Source organism: Rhinoraja longicauda, chromosome 39 (assembly GCF_053455715.1).
Source record: "Rhinoraja longicauda isolate Sanriku21f chromosome 39, sRhiLon1.1, whole genome shotgun sequence".
Classification (NCBI taxonomy): domain Eukaryota; kingdom Metazoa; phylum Chordata; class Chondrichthyes; order Rajiformes; family Arhynchobatidae; genus Rhinoraja; species Rhinoraja longicauda.
This window is the reverse complement of record NC_135991.1, coordinates 2928864-2952431: the sequence shown is the minus strand read 5'-3', so window position 1 is coordinate 2952431 and position 23568 is coordinate 2928864.

Below are 23568 nucleotides of genomic sequence, written 5' to 3'. Positions count from 1 at the left end.
ACATTCCCCGTTCCTTGCCCGCTCTCATCTCTATTACCCTGCCCTCCGCCGCCCCAACCTTTTCTCTAGCTTTCCCTTTTCTATCCCGCATCCGCCGTCTCTGCCTCACTCTCAGCCCCTACAACCCCCCCCCCCTCCCCCATCGTTTACTCACACTTATTCTCCCATGCCCTGCACACAAAACGCCTTCTCTATCCGCTGGTCTCTCTCTCCCTCTCTCTCTCTCTTACCACCCTTGCCGCTCCCCCACAAGGGATATGGGGAGAAGGCAGGCACGGGCTACTGATTGTGGATGATCGGCCATGATCACATTGAATGGCGGTGCTGGCTCGAAGGGCCGAATGGCCTCCTCCTGCACCTATTGTCTATTGTCTATTGTCTATCTCAATGAATGGCGGTGCGTACAGGCTCGAAGGGCCGAATGACCTTCTCCGGCACCTGTGTTCTATGGTTCTATGTTTACATCATTCTCTGGCTCAGATTCCGCCGCACAAATCCCTCCCATCTGCCTGCCACTACCTTCTCTTTTTCTCTCCTCCTCCGTCACTTCCTATTTTGATGCTTCCCCTTGCTTCCACATTTACCTCGCTCCACTCTCTCTCCTCTCTGTCGCACGTTCCCTTTAACTCTCCCCTACCCGGCGCTCACACTCTTCCCCGCTCCCCTCTCTTTCGATAATATTTCCTGTCTGCCTCCTCCCACTTCCCCCACTTCTCCGTCACATGGCCCCATTTATTTAACCTCTCTTGCTATGCAGTTGTGTACAGTTTTGGTCTCCTAATCTGAGGAAAGACATTCTAGCCTTAGAGGGAGTACAGAGAAGGTTCACCAGGTTGATCCCTGGGATGGCAGGAGTTTCATATGAAGAAAGACTGGATAGACTAGGCTTATATTCGCAGGAATTTAGAAGACTGAGGGGGGATCTTATTGAAACATATAAAATTCTTAAGGGGTTGGAGAGGCTAGATGCGGGAAGATTGTTCCCGATGATGGGGAAGTCCAGAACCAGGGGTCACAGCTTAAGGATAAGGGGGAAATCTTTTAGGACCGAGATGAGAAAACATTTCTTCACACAGAGAGTGGTGAGTCTGTGGAATTCTCTGCCACAGACTCACAGAGAGAAGGCAGGTACAGGTTACTGAGCTGGATGATCAGCCATGATCATATTGAATGGCGGTGCAGGCTCGAAGGGCCGAATAGCCTACTCCTGCACCTATTTTCTATGTTTCTATGTTAGTGATGGACCACCAACAAGCATCGTTGGGGATTGCGCCCATCAGCAGCCCGCATGTTTGGAGCAGACCAGCAAACCGTGCAGCACGTCTTTTTCGACTGCACTATCCTCCGTCCCCCTGGTAGACCTCACGGCCCTCGACAACAGCACATTGCACTGGCTACAGCGCCTGGAGGGCGTTATATAATTTCTGCTGCCTCAAACGCAAGAAGAGGACGTGGCACGAAGGTGGGAGTAAGAACGTTTGGATTATGAGAGACATTGACCACTAGGTCAGGCAAAAATAAGCATGGAAAGGTATAGACATCCTCCCATGAACTCCTGCCGACCAGATGTCGGGTATTCCAGTCTATTGACATAGTTTCGTGTACGGTGCAGATAGAACCGTCAAAGGCCATCAAAAAGACGACTCGGGATTTTCGCTCCAAACCGAAGGAAGAGACCTACGTTCGGCAGCTGTGACAGGGCTTGCGCTACCATCACTTCATGCAAGGCGAAGCTGCGGGCATCTCTAGTAACAGAGAGGCATCACTCTCTAACCAGTTCGACACCAACTCCGCACGCTTCGAGAGAGAGAGCACACTATTATGCCATCTCGGGCTTCCGTAGTGCACAACGGCAACGCAAACTCAGCCATCGAGGCCGACGTCAAAATATAGTTCATTAAAGCTGGACCTGATGATATCCGAGGTCTAGACCTGATAGTTTACCTGGTGGCGCTCTCTATAACTGCTGAGAGCATCTGTCTGCAATGTACAGTATGTCTCAATGACCGACGATGGTGGAGCGAATGTCCGTGATGGGAAAATGCTTTCAGAGGTTGGTTAGGGCGCATCTCAAACATTCCTTCATGATGAACCTAGACCCACAACAATTTGCCTGCCGCCACAGTACATAACGGGGGATGCAATTTTTCACCCACGGAGTTGTGAATCTGTGGAATTTTCTGCCTCAGAAGGTACTGGAGGCCAATTCACTGGTTGTATTGAAGAGAGAGATACATATGGCTCTTCGGGCTAACTGAATCAAGGGATATGGGGAGAAAGCAGGTACGGGGTACTGATTTTGAAATGCGGTGCTGGCTCGAAGGGCCGAAAGGCCTATTCCTACATATAGTTTCTATTTTTCTACGTTTCTACCTTTCTATTATTAATAACCCTATCTTCGATGAGAAGGAGAGAGACAACAATTACATCTTCCTGGGCGTGCATATCTAACGGGGCTCTCTGATCATACAGAAAGCCCATCAACCCCTGTAATTACTACGAAGAGGGATGAGATTAGGTATGTCGACGAATTCTCTCCTGGAGCTCTGCAAAGGGCCATATTAACTGGTCGCATTACAGCCTGGTTCGGCAACTCGAACCCCCAGGAGCGTCGGAGATTACAATCGCACACTGCAAGGAAACAGTTGCAGCTCCTTTCCCTGAAATGCAGGTTCATGCAGGTTAATGTTCATAAATTCATGTTGTAGGAGCATAATTGGGCCACTCGGCACATCAAGTATATTCAGGATCTATATTTCCTACTCAACCCCATTTACCTGCCCTGTCCCCATATCCCATGACACCCGAACCAACGAAGAACCTATTAATCTCCGCCATAAAAATATCAATTGTCTTGGCCGCCACAACCTCTGTGGTAATGAATGCCAAAGATCCCCCATCCGCTGACGAAATAAATTCCTCCTCGTCTCCTTTGTAAAGGTACGTCCTTATATTCAAAGGATATAGTCTCGGTCCCGAGACTCCGCCACTAGGAGAAACATCCTCTTCACATCGACTCGATCCAGGGCTTTCACTATTCGGTGACTTGCAATGAGGATTCCCCCCCCCCCCCCCCCCCCGCCCATCCTTCGAAACTCTAGTGAGTTTCGTCTCATTGCCGTCAAACGCTCATTATATGTTAACCCAATCATCCCTGGGATGAATACTTGCACTTTCCAAGATGGGGACGTTTCGCCATGTCATCGAATATTCTCTTGAACTTCAGAAGATATACGGTAGAGTATATTCACCAGTTGCATCATGGCCTGGTTAGGCAAATCTAAGCCGGGGGAAGAAGGACATTACAAAAAATCGGTGGACACCGACCAGTCCATCACCTGTATGGACCGCCAACCATCGAACTGATCTATGGAGACGCAGCCTCCAAAAGGTATTCAGAATCATCTGGAAGCTACGTTCTCATTTCACTCCTGTCATCGGGAACTTGGCATATGAGCCTAAAAACTGGAACGTCCAGGTTCAGTAGTAGCATCTTTTCAGGAAGCACCAGGTCCTTTCTTTCCAGCAATACTATAAACTCCAGAAGATAGACACAAAAACCTGGAGTAACTAAGCGAGACAGGCAACATCTCTGGAGAGAAGGGATGGGTGACGTTTCGGGTCGAGACCCTCCTTCGGTCTGGAGAAGGGTCTCGACCCGAAATGTCACCAATTCCTTTTCTCCAAAGATGCTGCCTGTTCCGCTGAGTTACCCCAGTTTTTTGTGTCTATCTGCCGTTTAAAGCAGCATTAGGTGGGGCAGCGGAAGAGGGAAAAGTGCAAAGTGAAGGGAGAAGACAGATGTGGGGGAAAGACATGGAGGATGGAGGGGCAGTCAGATCGCGAGATGGGGCAAGAAAGAAAGAAAAGAGAGTGTAATATTGAGAGACAGTGGTGGTAAAGGTGATGTTGAGGGCGGATGCAGATGTGCAGACGTTGGGTCCGGGGCAGGAAAGATGATTGGATTGAAAGAGCGGTAAAGAGGAGACGGCGTGTAGAGGGAAAGAATATGGCGAAATGATGAGGACAAGGCAAATCCAGATAGAAACGAAAATGAAACAAAAGACAATAGACAATAGGTGCAGGAGGAGGCCATTCGGCCCTTCGAGCCAGCAGCGCCATTCAATGTGATCATGGCTGATCATTCTCAATCAGTACCCCGTTCCTGCTTTTTCCCATACCCCCTGACACCGCTATCCTTAAGAGCCCTATCTAGCTTTCTCTTGAATGTATTCAGAGAATTGGCCTCCACTGCCCTCTGAGGCAGAGAATTCCAAAGATTCACAACTCTGACTGAAAAACTTTTTCCTCATCTCCGTTCTAAATGGCCTACTCCTTATTCTTAAACTGTGGCCCCTGGTTCTGGACTCCCCCAACATTGGGAACATTTTTCCTGCCTCTAACGTGTCCAACCCCTTAATAATCTTATACGTTTCGATAAGATCCCCTCTCATCCTTCTAAATTCCAGTGCATACAATCCAAGCAGTTATTGTTTTTGACCAACAATTTACATGTAGTTTTTATCCACTGAACACTTTATTGTCTATTATGGAATTTAATTGGTGCTCTGTTTACAAACCTATTGTGTTGCTGCAAGTAAGAATTTAATTGTTCCGTTTCAGGACAATATCAGTTTTGACTCTTGATTGTAGGATCAAGTATATCCCTGGTGGAGCTTCGGGAACTGAGGAGCATACGTAAGAAGGAAATTAGGACGAAAAGAGTGCAGGATATACCGCTGGATGATAACATAAAACTTCCATTGAGATGATATTGGAACATTAAGAGAAAGAGGATAACTAGAAAGACAATCACGCCCCCAAGAAAACAAGGCGTTCTTCACGGTGGCACAGCAGGGATTGGACACGGTCCGAAATGAGTATTTTTCCTCTCCTTTTTTTCCGGTAGAAATGAAACGTATACTGGAGAATTTGGAGGCAATTAATGGAAATGTGTTAGGAACAGTTCGGATTACATTCGCTGGACATCCTCATGTGTATGAAAGTAGTATATTTTAGTTTTTGTTTAGTTCATTGTCACGTGCACCAATGTACAGTGAACGCTTCGCATGTGCAGGAAGGAACTGCAGATGCTGGTTTAGATTGAAGATGGACACAAACTGCTGGAGTAACCGAGCGGGCGATGCCGCATTTCCAAATAAATGGAATAAGTGAATTTTCGGGTCGAGATCCTTGTTCAGAATTGAAACATCCCGTGCCTGATCAGACGTATCAGAGATGTATCTATGAGAAGACAGTGACGAAATTAGCGATGCCCTGGTTGATCTATCTGAATATGTAGACACTTGTGACGTGCCCGAAGACAGGAGGATAGCTAAAATTGTAAAGCTATATAAGAATGCCTCAAGCAGTTGTACAGGGCATTGGTGAGACCCCACCTGGAGTACTGTGTGCAGTTTTGGTCTCTTAATCTGAGGAAAGACGTTCTTGCCTTAGAGGGAGTACAGAGAAGGTTCACCAGATTGATCCCTGGGATGGCGGGACTTTCATATCAAGAAAGACTGGATAGACTAGGCTTGTACTCGCTAGAATTTAGAAGACTGAGGGGGGATCTTATAGAAGCATATAAAATTCTTAAGGGGTTGGAGAGGCTAGATGCGGGAAGATTGTTCCCGATGTTGGAGGAGTCCAGAACCAGGGGTCACAGCTTAAGGATAAGGGGAAGTCTTTTAGGACCGAGATGAGAAAACATTTCTTCACACAGAGAGTGGTGAGTCTGTGGAATTTTCTGCCACAGAAGGTAGTTGAGGCCAGTTCATTGGCTATATTTAAGAGGGAGTTAGATGTGGACCTTGTGGCTAAAGGGATCAGGGGGTATGGAGAGAAGGCAGGTACAGGTTACTGAGCTGGATGATCAGCCATGATCATATTGAATGGCGGTGCAGGCTCGAAGGGCCGAATGGCCTACTCCTGCACCTATTTTCTATGTTTCTATGTTTATATGAAAGAGTCTTCGACTTCTTCTTCAACAAATCACAATCTCTACGCATTGACAACAACACTTCCATCTTGATCACCATCATCACGGTAGCACCTCAGGTTAGCGTGATCACCCCCCTCCCCCCCCCCCCCCACACACTAAACTCCCGACTGTGTACTCGGACACAATTCGATCTCCATTTTCCAGATCGCCGACGACACCACCGTTGCCCGATGAATTACAGATGACTAAGATTCAGACTATAAGAGAGGAATCGTTCGATTGACCAGAAGCTTCCAGAATATTAACCTTGCTCTGAACGTTAGTGGGGCGAAGGAACCGATTGTTGACTTTGGAAGAGGTTGAACGAGGATCAAAACACCTGTCTTCCTGGAAGGGAGAATGGAGGGGAGTGTCAAAAGCTTCAAATACATATGAGTGCATGTCTCTGAACATCTGACCTGAACATAACATGGATCCAATCATAAATAAAGCCCATCAACACCTTTATTTCCTCAGAAGATTGAAAAGATTCGGTGTGATAACGAATGTGCTCATTAACTTATACAGGTGTGCAGTAGAGCGCATATTGACTGGGCGTATCATGGCCTGATTCGGCAACTTGAACGCTCAGGGATGAAGATTGCAAAACGTAGTGAGCTTTATCAAGTCCATTACAAGTACCTCCAACCCATCGAAAGGGTGTACAAGTATCGCTGCTTCAAAACGTTAGCTCGCATTATCAAAGGCCCACAGAGCCCTGGCCAAGCCTGCAAACTGAAACGTGTAATTTCGTGAACAGCTTCTTCCAAAACCCATCAGACTATTAAATACTAAAACCTTCAAATAAACTCAGAACGATATACTCTTAGAAGCTTTTTTTTGTCTTTGTACGATTAGTCTTTGTTTATTTGTAGTAAAAACTTTTATTTGTTAATATATATACACACACACACACACGCACACACGCACACACGCACACACGCACACAGGTATAATACAATTCGCAAGTCATGGCAAGACTGTTTTCTGGTCATATGTCGAAACTTAACAATAAACAGCAGCACAACAGCAGCACAACCTAGAACAATGAACAATATAATAAACGAAAAAATGTCCGGCATACTCACGCACGTATGCGCACGCACGCACACAAGCACACATACGCGCGCACACGCGCACACACACGCACACCCACAGACACGCGCACAGACGCGCGCACAGGCACATACAGGCGCGCACACACGCGCACGCACACGCACACGCACGCACACGCACGCACAGACACGCACAGACACGCACAGACGCGCACACACGCGCATAGAGTTCAGAGATTGCAGCGTGGCTGTGGGGAAGGAGATGTTCTAGAACCAATACAGTTTTAAATCTCCAAGATATGATTCCCGATGTTAGGACCGAAACATAGAAACATAGAAACATAGAAAATAGATGCAGGAGGAGGCCCTTCGGCCCTTCGAGCCAGCACCGCCATTTATTGTGATCATGGCTGATCGTCCCCAATCAATAACCCGTGCCTGACTTCTCCCCATATCCCTTGATTCCACTAGCCGCAGGAGCTCCATCTATCTCTCTCTTAAATCCATCCAGTGATTTGGCTTCCACTTCCCTCTGCAGCAGAGAATTCCACAAATTCACAACTCTCTGGGTGAAAAAGGTTTTTCTCATCTCAGTTTTAAATGGGCTCCTCTTTATTCTAAGACTGTGGCCCCTGGTTCTGGACTCGCCCAACATTGGGAAGATTTTTCCTGCATCTAGCATGTCCAGTCCTTTTATAATTTTATATGTTTCTATAAGATCCCCTCTCATCCTTCTAAACTCCAGTGAATACAATCCTAGTGAATTTGTGGAATTATCTGCCACAGAGAGTTAGATAGAGCTCAAGGGGCTAGTGGAATCAAGGGATATGGGCAACAGGCACGGGTTATTGATTGGGGACGATCAGCCATGATCGCAGTGAATGGCGGTGCTGGCTCAAAGGGTCAAATGGCCTCCTCCGGAACCTATTTTCTATGGTTCTATGTTTCTAGTCTTTTCAATCTTTCCTCATATGACTACTCCGCCATCTCAGGGATCAATCGCATGAACCGACGATGCACTGCCTCAATTACAAGGATGTCCTTCCTCAAATTAGGAGAACAAAACTGTACACAATACTCCAGACGTGGTCTTACCTGGGCCCTATACAACTGCAGAAGGAACTCTTTACTCCTATACTGAAATCCTCTTGTTATGCAGGCCAACATTCCATTAGCTTTCTTCACTGCCTGCTGTACCTGCACACCAACTTTCAGTGACTGGTGTACAAGGACACACATGTATCGCTGCACATCCCCCTTACCTAACCTAATGCAATTGAGATAATAATTGTTATTGCCGCCAAAGTGGATAACCTCACAATTATCTATATTATACTGCATCTGCGACGCATCTGCCCACTCACTCAACCTGTCCACATCACCCTGCAACCTCCTCACATCCTCTTCACAGTTCACACTGCCACCCAGCTTTGTGTCATCCGCAAACTTGCTAGTGTTGCTTCAAATTCCCTCTTCCAAATCATTTAATATATAAGGTAAACAGTTGCGACCCCAACACCGAGCCTTGCGGCACTCCACTCGCCACTGCCTGCCATTCTGAAAGGACCCGTTTACTCCTACTCTTTGCTTCCTGTCTGCCAACCAATTTTCAATCCATGTCAACAGCCTACCCCCAATACCATGTGCTCTAATTTTAGTCGCCAATCTCCCGTGCGAAACCCTATCAAGACTTTCTGAATCTCTAGATACAAGACATCCTCTGTACATCCATTTTACTTGTCACATCCTCAAAAAATTCCAAAAGATTAGTCAAGCATAATTTCCCTTTCATAAATCCATGCTGACTTGGAGTTATTCTTTTACAGCTATCCAAATGCATCGTTATTACCTCTTTAATAATTGACTCCAGCATCTTTCCCACCACCGAAGTCAGGGTAACTGGTCTGTAATTCCCCGTTTTCTCTCTCTCTCCTTACTTGAAAAGTGGGATAACATTGGCTATCCTCCAATTCATAGGAACTGATCCTGAATCTATTGAACATTGGAAAATTATCACCAATGCGTTCACTATTTCTAGAGCCACCTCCCTGACGACCCTGGGATGCAGACCTTCAGGCCCAGTGGATTTATCATCCTTCGGTCCCATTAGTTTACCCAATACTATTTCTCGTCTAATGAAAATTTATTTCAGTTCCTCTACCCCCCTAGATCCTCTGTCCTCCAGTACATCTGGGAGATTTTGCGTCTTCCTGAGTGAAGACAGATCCGAAGTACCTGTTCAACTCTTCTGACTTTCCTTGTTACCCATAATAATTTCACCCTTCAATGGACCCACATTTGACTTTGCTACTCTTTTTCCCTTAACATATTTAAAGCTTTTACCGTCCTTCTTTATATTCTTGGCCAGCTTCCCCTCGTACTTCATTTTTCAACCCGTATTGCCCGTTTTGTTATCTTCTGTTGTCCCATGAAAATTTCCCAATTCTCTGGCTTCCGGCTACTCTTTGCTGTCTTATACATCTTTTCTTCTAGTTTTATTCCATCCCCAACTTCCCTTGTCAGCCACGGTTGCCTCTTTCTTCTTTTTTTGGAATGAAATGATCATGCATCTTCCGGATTATGCCCACAAATTCCTACCATTGCTGTTCCACCGTCATTCCTGCTAGGATCCCTTTCCAGTCTACCTTGGCCAGCTCCTCTCTCACGCCTTCATAGTCCCCTTTGTTCAACTGCATCATTGACACATCCGATTTAAACTTGTTCTTCTCAAGTTGCAGATTAAAACTAAACATATTATGATCACTACCTCCAATCGGTTCCTTTACCTCGAGTTCTCTTTATCAAATCTGGTTCATTGGACAACACTAAATCCAGAATTGCCCTTTCTCTGGTAGACTCCATTACAAGCTGCTCTAAGAATCCATCTCGGACGCACTCTACAAACTCTCTTTCTTGGGGTCCAGAACCAACCTGATTTTCCCAGTCTACCTGCATATTGAAATCGCCCATCACCACAGTGGCATTACCTTTCTTACATGCCAGTTTTAACTCCTGCTGCATCTTACACCCTGCATCCGGGCTACTATTTGGGGGTCTGTAGATAACACCAATTAATGTCTTCTTGCCTTTACAATTCCTCAATTCAATCCACAGTGACTCTACCTCATCCCTCCCTCTGTCTTCCCTCGCAAGGGACTGAATTTCATTCCTCACCAGCAGAGCTATTCCACCGCCTCTGCCCACATGCCTGTCCTTTCTATAGGATGTATAACCCTGAATATTAATTTCCCAGGCCAGATCCTCCTGCAGCCACGTCTCTGTAATCCCCATAATGTCATATCTACCAACCTCTAACTGAGCCTCAAGTTCATCTACTTTACTTCTTATACTTCGCGTATTCATATACAATACATTTAATTCCTTACTCATCTCACCCTTCACATCGATCCCTATTACACTTGGCCATACTTTCCTATCCCTTTGTGAGCTTTCGCTTCCGTTAATTTTGGGGTCATTATCCATTTACTCTCTTTCCCTTTAACTCCATTCTTGACTATCCTATTTGACACCCCCCCCCTTATTTAGTTTAAAACCACCCGTGCAGCAGTGGAAAACCTGCCTGCCAGAATATTGGTCCCCCACCTGTTAAGGTGCAATCCGTCCCTTTTTTTACAATTCCCCCTTACCCCAAACAGATCCCAGTGATCTAAGAATCTAAATCCCTGCCCCCTGCACCATTTCCTCAGCCACAAATTCACGTCCTGTATCTCCCTGTTCCTCCTCTCGCCAGCACGAGGAACTGGAAGCAAACCGGAGATAACTACCCTGGAGGTCCTGCTTTTCAGCATTTTTCCGAGCTCTCTCAAGTCACGCTGCTGAATATTCATCCCCTTCTTTCCGACATCGTTTGTGCCGACATGCACTACCACGTCCGGCTGTTCACCTTCGCCCTTGAGGATTTCCTGCACTCTGTCCGTGACATCCGGGATCCTGGCACCAGGGAGGCAGCAAACCATCCTCAAATCCCGCCTGTTGCTGCAGAAACCCCTATCCATGCCTCTCACAATGGAGTCTCCTACTACCACGGCGTTGCCTGACGTCGGCCTCTTTGGTTTTGGCTCAACAGCACTTTTTGCTTCGCAGGCCAGTCTGCCGCTCAGTGTGGCAACGTCTTCTTCCCCGACAGCTTCCAAGTGGGTGAACCTGTTCTCCAGAGGCACAACACCCGGGGACCTTTGCACTCCAAGTTTCCTTCCCTTTCTCACCGTCGCCCAACTTCTCTCTTCCAGTACCTTTGGTGTACCAATCTTACTGTAGGACTTGTCGAGGAACGACTCAGTTTCTCGGACGGACCTGAGGTCATCCACTCGCTTCTCCAGTTCCCAAGAAGGTCCTTCAGGAGCTGTACCTGGATACACTGCTCACACTTGTAGCAGCCAGAGGCACCAGCAGTGTCCCTGACCTCCCACATCCTGCAAGCTTCACACTAAATAAGCTTTCTTGGCATTTCCTTCTTGCATCTCACCCTCTCCAGCGTTTGGTGTGGCGTCCTCCCTCAGCCTCCTCGCCGAAGACTCACAGCCAAAGACATGCACTTTTCTCACAGGGGACTCCCTCGACGGGGCCGCACCCCTTGAGCAAGCCTTGCTTATATCAGATGCTAAATTGACTAATTGTTCAATTTACCAATCTTCCAATCTAATTGTTCAGCCAATCCCCACACTTACTCCTAACCTTCCTTCCTTTGATGAGCTTGAAGTTATGTACTTTGCCCGAGCTGCACTCAAAGACAGGCAGCTTTACAGCGCCATAGGCCCCGGGTTCGCTCCTTGCTACGGGTGCTGTCTGTCCGGAGTTTGTACGGTCTTCCCGATACCGCGTGCAATTTGATGTGAAGTTAGTTGATGGCTGCGTTGGTGTGGATGGTGATCTGTTGAACAATTTCCTCAACCTTCCGCGAAAGGTCGCTCAGTCCATCTTCACACTAGACACCAGAGGCCCAGAGTCGTTTCCTCGAAATTGGGATTCCGTTGCTGGTTGAAGCGGATCTAAGGAAATTATACAAACAACACGAGGTAGAGAGCTGGATATGATGGAGTTTGAAACATTATCCCTTTTGCTGAAAAAATGGGGATGTTTAATGTGGATAAGTGTGAGGTTATCCACTTTGGTGGTAAGAATAGGAAGGCAGATTATTATCTGAATGGTGTCAAGTTAGGAAAAGGGGACGTACAACGTGATCTGGGTGTCCTAGTGCATCAGTCACTGAAAGGAAGCATGCAGGTACAGCAGGCACTGAAGAAAGCCAATGGAATGTTGGCCTTCGTAACAAGACGAGTTGAGTATAGGAGCAAAGAGGTCCTTGTGCAGTTGTACAGGGCCCTAGTGAGACCGCACCTGGAGTACTGTGTGCAGTTTTGGTCTCCAACTTTGAGGAAGGATATTCTTGCTATTGAGGGCGTGCAGCGTAGGTTTACTAGGTTAATTCCCGGAATGGCGGTACTTTCAAATGTTGAAAGACTGGAGCGACTAGGCTTGTATTAACTGGAATTTAGAAGGACGAGAGGAGATCTTATCGAAACGTATAAGATTATTAAGGGGTTGGACACGCTGTTGGGGGAGTCCAGAACAAGGGACCACATTTTAAGAATAAGGGGTAGGCCATTTAGAACTGAGATGAGGAAAAACTTTTTCAGTCAGAGGGTTGTGAATCTGTGGAATTCTCTGCCTCAGAAGGCAGTGGTGGCCAATTCTCTGAATGCATTCAAGAGAGAGCTAGATAGAGTTCTTAAGGATAGCGGAGTCAGGGGGTGTGGGGAGAAGGCAGGTACGGGGTAGTGATTGAGAATGATCAGCCATGATCACATTGAATGGCGGTGCGTACAGGCTCGAAGGGCCGAATGGCCTCCTCCTGCACCTATTGTCTATTGTCTATTGTCTAAGGGCACAGCAGACAGGTCAGGAGATGGAACGTGCTCAAGGCGGCTGCCTATGGAATGTGCTCAGGGCGCGCATTTATTAATGAGCCGGAGCAATGAGGTGACAGGATATTTCACTGCTCTCTTCACCTGCTCCCTAAAATAGGACTGTGTCGCCACGTAAATAAACGTGTTGGTGCAGCAGCTGAGATTCCTCAGCAAATATCCGATGTCGTGAAATATCCATTCAGAAACACTCTTGTCCTTTCCAGTTCCCGTGATCTGATAACCGACGAAGTTTACAACAAACGTCAACCACAGGAGGATGAAGCTGCCGGAGGTGGAGAAGAGCAAAATCGCAGACCTCTTCCTGCTCTCCATCTCCGTGTCACTGCGCTTCTCCCCCTTGCTCTGACCCCTCAGCCCCTTTCGGACCCGACTGGCCACTAAAATGTGCCGGACTGTCAGAGCGTTGAGCGTCAGGATTACAGTGAAAGGGAGGATCGGAGTTAAAACCGTGTCAAGCCAATCAAACGCCACCCACCCGGGGTCAGTGTAATAACTCCCTCTCATGTCACAGCCCCACGGGACATTGTTGATGATTCTCCGGGGTTCCACTCTGAAATAGCGGGGAACGTTTTTCAGACAGAGCAGAACACCGGCTGTTGCGGGAACCGCAGCCGCAGTTTTCCCGGTGCAATATTTTGTTTTCAGGTTCTGGCAACAAATGGCGACAAACCGATCAAAGGTGAAAGTGACGGTGAACCATACAGAACAGTCCGTAGCTGCAAACGTCAGTACTTCGATAATACTACACACAGGGGTGATGGACAGAAAACTCCAGTAAAAGTAGCGAGCTCTGATCCAATACAAAATGACCTCGGTGATCAGGACTAGTAGATCGGCCGCTGCCATGGCCAGCAAATAATGAGTGGTGCAGCTGGAGATGCCGCACTTTCTCCGGGACAAGATCACAATCGCCACGCAATTCACTGCAGAAAGTGAAGGAAACGGGCACTGGACATTACTGAACACGTTTTCCGGGGATGTACACCGTCTCAACCTTCAGCTGATGGGCAAAAGTGTTGGAGTCAGCGCGTTGCTGCAAGTTTAACAACGTCAGATCAGACTCCCTACATGCCTGCTCCAATGGAGAAGAAATAAGGCGAAGTGCGCGTTAAAGGTCGGCGAGAAAAACGAGCAACCACCCGCCACAAAAGGCAAATGGTGCGGTCTATACTTAATCCGGTTCACGGTCCCTGATAAGGCTGGTTTCACAGACTTTACCGTGACGGGCAATGTTCAACTAGGACTGGGAATTCGTCATCTGATGAGGACCAGAAGGGTTCCAGAGGGAACACAGGGACAACCTAGAATCCCGCAGCCGTGGGACCGTTAACGGATTCATCCCACGGCATGTTCACTTCGTTAACAATAAACTCAGGTTGATCCAGGGCACTTAGTTCAGGTGATCAATCCAATTATTAACCAATAGACAGTGAAATCGGACTAGACAGACTCCATTGTGAAATGTGCCCACAGGATCGTGTGTCATCTCAGGCAGAGTGGACGTTACAATGTAAAACATAAGTGAGAGGATTGATATCACTGAGTAATTCATATGCAATGACCTGCAGTTGGAAAACTTGTAAAACAATCAGTTTTAGGTCAACACCGGTTAACACAAAGCGTTATAAGACTTGATTGCTCTGCTCACTTACCAGGGACTCCGATAACCGCAATAATTACGTACACAATTTTCTCCACGTTCATATATTGCCAATACATTTCAATAGTCAATAGTCGTTTATTTGTCACATACACATAAATGTGTAGTGAAATGAAACATTACCCGCAGTTCAACAATAAGACCAATAAGAATAATCAATAAAAATGCAATAACACATACAATCATAAACTAACACCAAACAAAAGAAACATCCATCACAGTGAGTCTCCTCCAGTCCCTCCTCACTGTGATGGAAGGCCAGAATGTCTTTTTCTCTTCCCTGCCGTTTTCCCCCGTGGTCAGGCTGGTAAACTTGCCATGTCAGGGCGGTCGGGGCTCCTGACATTGAAGCCCCCGCCTATTCCAGGCCGCGCCGGACGGTGAAAGGTCCGCGGCGGGCCGACCCAAGCCCCGCGATTCGGGGCGGGCGAAGACGTTGTCGCTGCCGCTGCCGGAGGTCCCGATGTCGGCCCCCGCCCAGGGGCCTGCGGGCTTCCGACATCCACGCGGCCCGCGGCCGGAGTAGCCTCCGGAGACGAGTCGCAGCCGCTCCCGCAGCATCCGGGCCGCGGGCTCTGCGAAACAGAGCCCCAGGTTGTCCCAGGTGCATGGCCGGTGGTAGGCCGCAGCGGGAACGGAGACACGACAGAGAAACAAAGGTCGCGTCTCCGTTCGGGAGAGTGAATTTTACAGTTCCCGTTTCCTCCCACATAACATACAAACACTACACCATATTAAAACTACAATTCATACAAAAACAACAAAAAAACACAAAAGACAGACGGACTGCAGGCAAGCCGCAGCTGCGAGGGCAGCGCTGGCTCCTCCTCCAAGTATGTTTGTGCCAGCAATGCGTCTCCTTATGCACCGGTAAACACTCGAACAGAATGCTGCTGAAGAACATTTCCGAAGATTTTATACCATTTATCATTTCCGCTGGGACACTGAAAATTCAACAGAGTTAAAAATAGAGATTTTGAAAATAATGACAAACAGATTACATCAGCCAAGTGAAATCACCGATGTGACAGGTTATAATCTATTCAGGGTATTGATTGAGGAATTCCGGAAACTGTATTTTTCCATGTGAGACTGAGGGATGAAAATTGGCAGCGGCATCGTTACAATAGACAATAGACAATAGGTGCAGGAGGAGGCCCTTCGGCCCTTCGAGCCTGTACGCAGCGCCATTCAATGTGATCGTGGCTGATCATTCTCAATCATCTCTGTTCTAAGTGGCCTACCCATTATTCTTAAACTGTGGCCCCTTGTTCTGGACTCCCCCAACATTGGGAACATGTTTCCCGCCTCTAAAGTGTCCAACCCCTTAATAATCTTATACGTTTCGATAAGATCTCCTGTCATCCTTCTAAATTCCAGTGTATACAAGCCTAGTCGCGCCAGTCTTTCAACATATGACAGTCCCGCCATTCCGGGAATTAACCTAGTAACCCTACGCTGCACGCCCTCAATAGCAAGAATATCCTTCCTCAAATTTGGAGACCAGAATTGCACACAGTACTCCAGGTGCCGTCTCACTAGGGCCCTGTACAACTGCAGAAGGACCTCTTTGCTCCGATACTCAACTCCTATTGTTACGAAGGCCAACATTCTCCCAGGGAGCACTGTCCGATCTTCCTCCTGAGGGCGATTCGCCTAATTTTAAGCCCAGACCCAAGGGTCGACCTCGGCAATCCGACAACGTCAATTCGGCGGCTGCTGTTTCATCTGTTTATTTGCAAAGTTAGACAGTTCGCACCTCTCACGTCCAGCCATTGTCGCCCCTCCCACCTGCCGCGGGATGCCAGTGCTTCTGCTGAGTCTGTGCACAAACAGGTAACTTGTGGATCCTCAGCTTGTCACTCTTTCGTAGAAGCAGTTCTTGCGGTAGTTTCTCCGAAGCATATTTTCTGGTCATTGTGGATTATCCAGCTGCCCAGCTGAAAAGCTATGGGGAGGAGGGCAAATAGGGAGCGTTGTGATGTGGTAGGAGTGACGTGAGGGGTAAATAGGGAACGGTGTGGTGGGAGAGTGAGAGGAGGAGGGGAGAGAGGAAGCGGTGAGAGGATTTGAGAGGCAGAGGTGGTGGGGAGAGAAATAACAGTTTGTTGGGGAAATACGGGGAGTGATGAGAGGTAGTGATTTGATCATGAGAGAGGGAGAGGAGGGCAATGATGGAGTGCTTTAGTGTGAAGAGGGTGAGTGCAGGAGGGGAAACGGAACTGTGCAAATGGGAGGGCGGAGGGAGGAGGAGAGCATAGATAGAGGGCCGGAGCAGTAAGGAGGGAGAAGGCCAAGGGAGTGGTAGGAGAGAGTGCCAGAAGACTGGAAGGGATCATGAGAGGAGCTGGCAAATGGACATTCAGACGTTTGGAGGGAGATCGAGGAGAGAAGGTAGAACAGTGGGTGGGGGATAAGGGGTTTGGAGAGGCATGGAATGGTGAGAGGGGACCCGAGCAATGGGCGTTGAGAGGAATGGAAACGTGTGGTAGCGATACACATTGAGAGTTTCAGAGATGGTGAACCGGAGCTGTGGGGCAGAGGCTTGAGATGTGTGGGATTGGGGGAAAGAGGATCGCAATAGTGCGGAGCGAGAACGGGGGATTGAAACGAGAAGAGGGTGAAAGAGTAGAGAGGAAGGGGTCCGATGAGCTGGTTGCAGGGGCGGACGGAGTGTGTGAGCAGGAGGAGAGGGGTTGAAGGGTTGGATGAGTGAGGGACAGCGTTCCAGATATGTATGGAAATGGAGAAAAGGGGATAGAGCGTATGATGAGATGTGCGAAGATAGAGCCTGTGGAATGCGGTGGGGGAGGTGAGTGGAACACCGGAAGAGGGGGGAGAGATGGAGGCGGAAGAATGAGAGTGCAACAAAGTGCAACAAAGGAGTGGGGACATGGATGGCCGAAGGTTTGGGGAAAGTGACAGGATGTGGGGAGAGGGGGTCGGATGTGTGGTCCGGACGAATGGGGGGAGGCAGGGCTGGGGATGTTGGGATGAGACAGATGGAATATGGGTATGGCAATAGACAGTAGACAATAGGTGCAGGAATAGGCCATTCGGCCCTTCGAGCCTGTACGCATCGCCATTCAATATGATCATGGCTGATCATCCAGCTCAGTAACCTGTACCTGCCTTCTCTCCATACCCCCTGATCCCTTTAGCCACAAGGGCCACATCTAACTCCCTCTTAAATATAGCCAATGAACTGGCCTCAACTACCTTCTGTGGCAGAGAATTCCACAGACTCGCCACTCTCTGTGTGAAGAAATGTTTTCTCATCTCGGTCCTAAAAGACTTCCCCCTTATCCTTAAGCTGTGACCCCTGGTTCTGGACTTGCCCAACATCGGGAACAATCTTCCCGCATCTAGCCTCTCCAACCCCTTAAGAATTTTATATGTTTCTATAAGATCCCCCCTCAGTCTTCTAAATTCCAGCGAGTACAAGCCGAGTCTATCCAGTCTTTCTTCATATGAAAGTCCTGCCATCCCAGGGATTAATCTGGTGAACCTTCTCTGTACTCCCTCTAAGGCTAGAATGTCTTTCCTCAGATTAGGAGACAAAAACTGCACACAATACTCCAGGTGTGGTCTCACCAAGGCCCTGTACAACTGCAGCAGAACCTTCCTGCTCCTATACTCAAATCCTCTTGCTATGAATGCCAACATACCATTCGCTTTCTTCACTGCCTGCTTCACCTGCACGCTTGCTTTCAATGACTGGTGCACCATGACACACAGGTCACGTTGCATCTCCCCTTTTCCTAATTGGCCACCATTCAGGTAATACTCTGCTTTCCTGTTCTTGCCGCCGAAGTGGATAACCTCACATTTATCCACATAAATAGAGAGTAAGAAAGTGAGAAAGGAGGGGAAAGGAGTGCGGAAAGTGGGAAGGCGAACCAGAGTGGGGAGTGAGATGCACGGCTGAGTGTGGAGAGAAAGGGCCGGTGCTCGGGTTGTGGGGAGAGATGGCCAGAAAAGTGGGGGGAGAGACGACCGGTGGAATCAACGTTTGGCCCTGACATTTTATGCTCAGGCGAATCAAGTTCTCCTGTTACGAAAATACATGTCAGCACCGCCATTTGAGGCAGCATTTTAAACACTTCTGGATGAAATAACTCCCGCAGTTTTCCCCAAACTTATTTTTTACTCTACCACGGGTAAAAGATTCATTCAACATAGAAAGAGGCACTTTAGACCAACTCGTCTGTGCCATCCAAATTGCTCCATCTACATTTGTCTCAAATGCTCGCTTTTGTTAATTATCCCTCTGAACTATGTACCTGTCCGAATGCTTTTTAAGTATTGGTATTTCTCCGCTCAACGTCCTCTTTTGGCAGCTCCATCTATATATTTACCACAATTTGAGTGAAGATGTTGCCCATTATGTCGTCGTGAAATCTTTTTCCTCTCGCTTTAAACCTTTGCCCTCTGATCCTTGATTACGTTACTCCATGCAAGAGAATCTGCATCTACCCTTTCTATACCCTTATGTACATCTACAAGATCACGGCTCAGCCCGCTGCCCTCCAGGGAATTAAGTAGCCTCTGTAACCTCTTTAACCTGGCATCATGCTCGAAAATCTTCTCTGCACTCATTGCACCTTAATGACATCCTTCGTACAGCAGGGTTACCAAACCGGATCAGGGTGGCAGGGTGAGGTGAGTGGGAGGAGGGATGGAGGGATTGTGAATGATCAGCCATGATCACATTGAATGGCGGTGCTGGCTCGAAGGGCCGAATGGCCTACTCCTGCACCTATTGTCTATTGTCTATTCTCTATAACTGCAGATGCTGGTAGAAATCGAAGGTATTTAGTCACAAATGCTGGAGTAACTCAGCAGGCCAGGCCGCATCTCGGGAGAGAAGGAATGGGTGACGTTTCGGGTCTGAAGAAGGGTCTCGACCCGAAACGTCACCCATTCCTTCTCTCCCGAGATGCTGCCTGACCTGCTGAGTTACCCCAGCATTTTGTGAATCAATACCTTCGATAGGGAATAGGAACGGTTGGTTGGGGAGAGAGCGCCGTGGAGAGCCAAAGGGCCGGAGCAGAGGGGAGTTAGAGGGGGATTGGGGAGAGAGTGGGGAGGTGCGTGGGAGCAATACAGAGGAGTGTATGGATAGAGAGAGAGTGGAGTGTAGGGAGAGAGAAGCGACGTAAGGGGAGACACAAAAGTGTGGGAAGAGAGTCGGAGTGTGTGGGGAGAGAGAAGGAGGAGAGTGGGGAGAGAGTGGGATGTGTGGGGAGAGAGGGGGTGTGCCGAGAGAGGTGGAGTGGGAGAGAGAGTCAAGAGTCAAGTGTCAAGAGTGGTTCATTATCATATTTCCCAGGGAGAATTGTAAACATATTGTCGTGTAAACTATAAAATAAACGTGAGAAAAAAGTTTTAGTGTTTAATAAGATGGTGGCTATTGGAAAGAAGCTGTTCCTAAACTTGGACATTATAGTTTAAAGGTTCCCGTACCTTCCACCCGATGGCACGGGTGAAATATGTATGTGGCCAGCGTGTTGCGAGTCTCTGATAATGCTGGCTGCCCTTTGAAGCAGGGACACCTGGAAATCCCTTCGTTGGGAGAGGTTTGTAGGGTTAGATGGGAGGAGTGTGGGGTGAGAGGGGGACAAGTGAGCGGAGAGAGAGGGGGAGGGGGGAAGAGTGGGAGAGAGAGGGGAGGAGTCAGGGGCCACAGTTTAAGAATAAGGGGGAGGCCATTTAGAACTGAGATGAGGAAAAACTTTTTCAGTCAGAGAGTTGTGAATCTGTGGAATTCTCTGCCTCAGAGGGCAGTGGAGGCCAATTCTCTGAATGCATTCAAGAGAGAGCTAGATAGAGCTCTTAAGGATAGAGGAGTCAGGGGGTATGGGGAGAAGGCCCGAGTACTCGGGGGAAATTCTAATACTTTTCTTCTGAAGTTGGGCCCTGAACCAAAACGTCATCTATCCATGTTCTCCAGAGATACTGTCTGACCTGCTGTGTTACTCAATAGACAATAGGTGCAGGAATGTCAATAGTCATTTGGCCCTTCGAGCCAGCACCACCATTCAATGTGATCATGGCTGATCATTCTCCTACACTTTGTGTCTTTTTAGTAAGCCAGCATTTGCTGTTCCTTGTATCCACATCCATATTTTCCATCTGCCAGATCTGTGTTAGTAAAAAGTAATTTAATAGTTCAACATCTCAGATGAAATGTAGCAGGAAATCCCTCCTCACTACTGCATCGATTGTGTGCTCAAGTATCTACATTGGAGTTAAACTCACAATTTTGCAATCTAGTTTAGTTTAGTGATGTAGTGAAGTAATGGGCCCTTTGGCCCACCAAGTCCGCACCAACCAACATTAGTTCTACCCTACACACTAGGGGCAATTTACAGAAGCCAATTAGCCTACAAACTTGCACATCTTTGGAGCGTGGGAGGAAACTAGAGCACCTGGAGAAACCCCATATGGTCACAGGGAGCACACACAAACTCTGTACAGGCAGCAACCGCAGTCGGGATCGAACCTGGGTCGCTAGGACCATGAGGCAGCAACTCTACCGCTGTGCCACTCAAATTCTGAGGCACAATTGGCATCGCTGGGCTAAGGTTGACATTTTGTGTGATCAAGACAGGTGGTATCTTCGCAGTTGCTTCCACACCACCAGTTGGTTGGGAATGTCCAAGCACGGATGACATCCCTGCCCTCTGACCTTGTTAGGAAGCGCTATCATGTTCTTTTTCATATCTAAGGTTCAAAGGTAAGTTTATCAGCACATGTTCCAATTAAGGTACAGTGAAATATATAAATGTAGAGATGGCAGCAGAAGTCCTTTGAGAGAAAAAAGAGCCAGCAAGAATCAAAAGAAGCAGCAGCATGCCACGTGTCCACACTATTCTGCTGCATTTAAAGTGGTGCTTCAGGCGTTAGAGGCAAGGACAGGTTTATGAAGAGGGTGCCGTACTGATCTCTGGTGACTTTATAGTTTTGTAACATAATTACAGGACATAGTTTTGTAACATAATTTTGTAACATAATTAATGTCCTTTGCCTGCATGTGATCCATTCCCTACATACCCATGTGCCCATCTAAAAGCATCTTAAATGCTACTATCTTATCTATTATTCAGTTTAAATATGAAGTATTTCAGAATCTTATTCATAGAATAACGCAATTTATTTTTACACGAAGGTGCCAAAAAATGCACAATTAATAAACATGCGTGAAACATGGCTGGAATATGAAATAATAACTACACCTTTTGGAGGATGTCCAGCAGCACACCCCATCGCAAAGAAACGCTGCAATAGAATACTCGCCATCCTTTTGTTTGAGAAGTGAAATATATATTTTTTCTCCTCTGTTTGGAGGCCAAATGTTTTCTCTTCCATCACAAAACAAACTGCTGCTGAACTCAACTGGTCCTTCGACCCACCGAGTCCACGCCAACCCGAAATTGCTATTGAGGGCGTGCAGCGTAGGTTTACTAGGTTAATTCCCGGAATGGCGGGACTATCATATGTTGAAAGACTGGAGCGACTTGGCTTGTATACACTGGAATTTAGAAGGATGAGAGATCTTATCGAAACGTATGAGATTATTAAGGGGTTGGACACGTTAGAGGCAGGAAACATGTTCCCAATGTTGGGGGAGTCCAGAACAAGGGGCCACAGTTTAAGAATAAGGGGTAGGCCATTTAGTACTGAGATGAGGAAAAACGTTTTCAGTCAGAGAGTTGTGAATCTGTGGAATTATTTGCCTCAGAGGGCAGTCGAGGCCAATTCTCTGAATGCATTCAAGAGAGAGCTAGATGGAGCTCTTAAGGATAGTGGTGGGGGTATGGGGAGAAGGCAGGAACGGGGTACTGATTGATAATGATCAGCCATGATCACATTGAATGGCGGTGCTGGCTCGAAGGGCCGAATGGCCTCCTCCTGCACCTATTGTCTATTGTCTATTGTCTTGTCTATTGTGATCACTCCATACACTAGCACTATCCTACACACTAGGGACGATTTACAATTTTGTTGAAGCCAATTAAACTACAAAGCTGTACGTCTCTGGAGTGTGGGAGGAAACCGGAGCACCCGGAGAAAACCCACATGGAGAAGGTGCAAACTGCGTACATCAGCACCCGTAATCAGCATCAAACCCGGGTCTCTGGTGCCATAAGGTGGCAACGCTACAGCTGTACCACTGTGTTCCTCTTGATGAAAAGGGCAGTATTTAAGGTAACTTTATAATGTGGTAGAATAGCATTCCAATGTCAGATACAAGTTGGAATGATAATTTGTGATATCTTTAATTTACTGTCCTTAAATTTAACTTCCTGTGATGAGCAAGGTGATCTCTTCCATTGATAATTTATATCTTTCATTTCCTCGCATTTACTGCAAAGAAATGAGGGGAAAGATCAGCAAAAAATCTTTGCTTTTCAAAAAAAAAATGTGGCTTTGCACATCTTTCCTACATGAGAGCACACAGTAATAGGTGCTAGATATGATTCAAGGCCACTTGCACGCTGCCAGTGAAGTGGGGCATTGTGTTTCGGATACAATAGGATCCTTGTTGAGCCATTAAGGCATAATCGCCAAGATAAGTGAACCTTGGTCTAGATAAAGTGGATTGAAACACTGTATACTAATGACAAATGGCACCATGTGTTTGAAGGGTAGTCTTTTTTTTCCAAAAATGCTTGGAAAATCCATTGCAGAACTCCACTTTTAGTTTCCTTAAATGCCTATTTCTGGTTCATTGCTTTCTCCAGTAATTCAACTGGACACATTTGAATGTGTTGCCCATGTGCCTCCACATAATTTTCAAGCAAGTACTGTTAAAGGCTTGATAACTTGGAACAGACATTTCAGCACATTGTGGAAAAACTTGTATCACGTTGTACCAGGATTTCGTTGGGTGGCACAGCGGCTGAGTTGCTGCCTTAC